Source organism: Macrobrachium rosenbergii, chromosome 13 (assembly GCF_040412425.1).
Source record: "Macrobrachium rosenbergii isolate ZJJX-2024 chromosome 13, ASM4041242v1, whole genome shotgun sequence".
Classification (NCBI taxonomy): Eukaryota; Metazoa; Arthropoda; class Malacostraca; order Decapoda; family Palaemonidae; genus Macrobrachium; species Macrobrachium rosenbergii.
In genome coordinates, this window is record NC_089753.1 from 60,524,409 (window position 1) to 60,529,380 (window position 4,972).

Consider the following 4,972-nt stretch of genomic DNA (forward strand, 5'->3'; position numbering starts at 1 on the left):
CTTGAACCTTTCCCCTGAGAAGTTTCAGGTTGGACACGTATAAAGAAGCAATCTTTAAAAGAATGTTGCTTGATGAGTTCAAGAATCTCAGAACCGTTGTCTTCGTAAATATCACTTCCGTCTTAATATCAGAATTTTCATACCTAGGTAATTTCTTGAACCAACGAGGCTATACCAAAGAAACAAAGTGCTCGAGGGAAAGTTTTTCTACTTGCCCACTAATTTGTCCTACATTGGTGGTGAGTATGAGTCAGTTCTTACTGACACTGGTGCATATTGATATAATGGCAAACGATAATGTTAAGTTTATCGTTAATTTGATCGAGAATGAGGAAATCATATGAATAACATAGTTACTAACAATGTTTTTTTTTTGCCGCTGGTATATTCACTGAACAATGAGTTACACATGAAAAGCAATAGCTACAACATAAATAGCTTGTTATCATAGCTGCTTGCAGCAGTTACCAAAATGACCTTTATCACATGAGATAAATACAGCTTTTCCAAGCCCTGTTTACACCCGATCTATCATCAGATTCTAATGCTAAGAATTTACTTCTGTCATAATTTTGATAACAGGCCTCATTCGATCGAAAATCATTCGACAAAACCTGTTTAGCAAAAAATAACATTTTTATTGTTATTCCAGGGAATATAATACCCAGAAATTCTCTAACTTTGCAAAAAAAAAAAAGAAAATGATAAAAATCCCCCAATGTAATGTTGATGAGAAAAACATGGAGGACAGAAAAATTTTAAGTTCTGTTTAGTTAAGAGGATTCCACTAATTCCACTTCCGATTTATTCCTTTTTTATGATGAAGCTTTTTTTTTTTTTTTTTGCGGGTTTTCCATTTTTGCTCAAATAACCTTGAAGTACTTGACTATTAATGGTAATTTTACGGTGTAATTTTTTGCTGTCAGAACGAAATTCAAAGATTACACTCATATCTTTCTAGCGGGAATAAAATTGTATACTGTTTAAGAACTTTGGTAGTAATTACCATAAAAACATAGACATAAGAAATGGACTTGAAAAAAAATATTCACCGACAAGGTATAGGTTAATTTCTTAAGGTATATTTCTTTAAGATATTAAAAAAATTCATTTATAGAGAAGATTTATTAAACAAAGCCACAGGGAAAAAATAACATTTGGGCTGTGTAACTGTGAAAGGGAATGATAACTCTTTCCTCAATCACGGATTTATTTGCATAAAAAACCCCCCCAGAGATTTATGTTAAAACAACTCCGACACGAAGTTTCTTCTTCATATGTCACAAGGAAACAGATGTTTTAGAACGGAACTATTTGCAATGTGCAGCAATGAAGCCCTTGCAAAAGCAAATGTAAATGTTAGATTTATCAAGGATTACATATCAATTGACCTAATGCCACGTGCTTATGGGATTACTTCTAATATTTCAAAATGCCCTGAAACAATGCTAAGATTCGTTGATAAATATAGTTGCTCATAGCAAAGAAAATCAGTGGGATAATTAGGAACCTTAGGTGACGAGATACACAGGTGGGAGAGATTTTTATTGTATGTCTATTCTGTACATTTAAAAAAAATATGTTCTGCCTATTAAGATAAAAGAAAATAGATGGAGTTAACTGAGAAAAATTTCTGTAAGAAGATAGGAAATGTAGATGTTGCATTTGAATCAAAAGGTAACATATTAAAAGCCAAAGGTACGTGTAACCGAAAGATGGTCCATTCAACACAGTTGATAAGATTGGAGATAACTTTGAAAGAACTTGAAAAGGGAGAGAAGACGTTTTATAGTGAGGACAGCCTGAGCTGTTGCTCGCAACTCGCGATATTAATGACTGATGAGTATTAGTGACATCAGATACAATAAAAAGCTGAATGAACCTCAGAGAAAAATTAGTTTAAGGATAATGATGTGATTAAAGAACGCTTATGCATTGTTGGTGGGTACGAGCTAACACAATCTTTATCCTTCTTATTTCATTGCATGTTGCAAGATTCTCTTTTTTTCATAGATACTGTCGCAGCGAGCCCACGCAGCGTCGTTTTTACTTCCTTCTCAGTTTTCTTTCATTGCTCCCTTTTATCTCGAAGGATTTATTCAAAGTTTTACTAGTTTTTTAAACAGTGGTTCTGTTTTTCTGATGAAACTTGACTCATTTAAGGTAAAAAAAGAATGTTCCTCTATTACTGCTTTCTAGGGCAACTTTAATATTTCCTCACGGCGTTTTTTTCACTTAAAAAAATTAATATCGGATCTTTAGCGAACCCAAGATCTTTTGTGTCTGGAGTTCCACAGGGTAGTGTTTTCTTGGTCCGTTGTTATTTTTAGTATATACAAGTGATATGGTTGTTGGCCCGGAAAGCAAGATTGTTCAGTATGCTGATGATGCAACGCTTGTGGGAGTAGTAAAGTTATGAAGCTGCCTTCCGTCTCAATCGTGCCATAGAGCGGTATAGTAGTCAGTGTTGTAGTCTATGGGGTATGAGGCTGAACTCTAGTAAAACAACAACGCTATTGATCAGTAGATTTCGTGCAGATTTTCCGCCCCATCCTTCCTTTCAAGTGGATGGGACTTTAACTGCTGAATGATGTTAGAAAACATCCAATGAAGGTGCTAGGAAGTCTAGTATTGTATGTAAGGTCCTCATATATTTATAACAATGATAAAATCCTTGCAATCTGCTTTAGAGCACTTGTCCTTCCATTATTAGAACACTGATCTCCTGCTTGGATGTCTGTTTCTTCTAGAGATGCCTTTTTTATACAGAGTGGTTCGTGGTGGTAGGTTTCTCCTTCCTAACAGTCCCAGTTATGACTTGGACCATAGACGGATGGTTTCTTGGTTGTTACTTTTTCATAATTTTTATTTCAACAGAGATCTTTCAGACTCACTATTGATTCCTGATCCTCTTTCTCTGCCGAGAGCGACCAGATTTGCTGAACAACAGCACCAGTATGCAGTAAATGCGCCTCACTTGAACTTCTCAATACAGAGGTCCTTTATTCCTCACACCGTTGGACTATAGAACGATCTCCCTGAGGATGTTGTGCAATTGGAACCTCAAAAGTTCAAGCGAAGATGCAATGCATTAATACCCTAAAACAATTCTCCTTGTATTTTAATAATCTACTTACATTTCTATTTTTACAATTATTAATTTCTTAATTTATTTTTTTTCTTTCCTAATATCTGATCTTTTTTTCTGAATTTCCTAATACTTTCAGTTACTTCTTTCAAATGAATGTCATATTCTTTGGAAGCTTGAATTTCAAGTCAATGTCCCCTGGAGCAACAACAACGATAATATTCCATATGATGATAATAATAATAATAATAATAATAATAATAATAATAATAATAATAATAATAATAATAATAATAATAATAATAATAATAATAATAGGACTGAAAGAATAACACAATAGAAATATTAACAGTATCGGACTTTCATATCTCAGAATAAACTGTAACTAAAATGCAAACATATGAGGGACTTTTGAGTCCATATCTGTGGCTTATTATAGTAAACTATAAACAATAGAAAAAACTTTGCATACTAATTCCTTTCTTCAAATGTTCGAGGCTTTGGCAAGTCTGAAAACATGTAGAGTAAATTACTATCTTTACAAACTCCTGATCATTGTTATACAGTAATTTTATTTAAATGTCTTTGATATTTCTATTTCAAATTATATACACTATCTGACCAACCCGGCACTGCCCAGGAAAACTCTGAATGATAACCGATAAACTTTCTCTCTCTCTCTCTCTCTCTCTCTCTCTCTCTCCTCTCTCTCTCTCTCTCTCTCCTCCCAACACACCTCTACTCTCTCTCTCTCTCTCACTTCCTCTCCCTTTCCTGTTAAGGTCGTTGCTTTAGTTACATTGCCAAGCATTTTTGACATTTTATATTTCACCCCTTCTCATCCTCCATCTGAACCTTGGACTCAAATGGCATCGGGAGTAAGTATCACAATTCATCTCAGGGACCTCAAAAACTATGGATTAGACACTAATAACTGTCATTTTTAACATTTTATTTTTTACCCATTCTCACACCACTTCCTATTGGGGCTGAACTTGGACTTAATGGCATTGGGAGTGTCACTATTCATCTCAGTAACCTTGAAAACTATGGATTAGACACTAATATCTGTCGTTTTTAGATATTTTTACATGTCACCCTTCCCACCCCTTCTCCCCCACCCTCCTTCCTATTGGGACTAAACTTGGACTTAAAGGGCATTGAATGTTACTATTCATCTCAGTGACATAAAAAACTATGGATTATACACTAATATCTGTCGTTTTCATATTTTTATGTCACTCCCTTCCCACCCCTTCTCACCCCCCTTTACTATCAGGACTGAACTTGGACTTAAAGGGTATCAGAAGTGTCACTATTCATCCCAGCAACCTCGAAAACTATGGATTAGACATTAATATCTGTCATTTTCGGTTATCTTTACTTGTCACCCATCTTCCCACCCCACCCCATTTGGTGCCAGTGATGTCTTACTCGCACAGTATTCTTTCCCAGATAGTAAGTCATGTGTATACCAAGTTTGGTTGAAATTGCTCAATGTGTTCTAGAGTTATGCTGGAACACACACACACAGGCATCCATTTATATATATATATATATATATATATATATATTATATATATATATATATATATATATATATATATATATATATATATATATATATATATATATATATATATATATATATATATATATATATATATATATATATATATATATATATATATATATATATATATATATATATATATATATATATATATATATATATATATATATATATATATATATATATATATATATATATATATATATATATATATATATATATATATATATATATATATATATATATATATATATATATATATATATATATATATATATACTAGCTGACTAACCCAGCACTGCCCAGGAAAT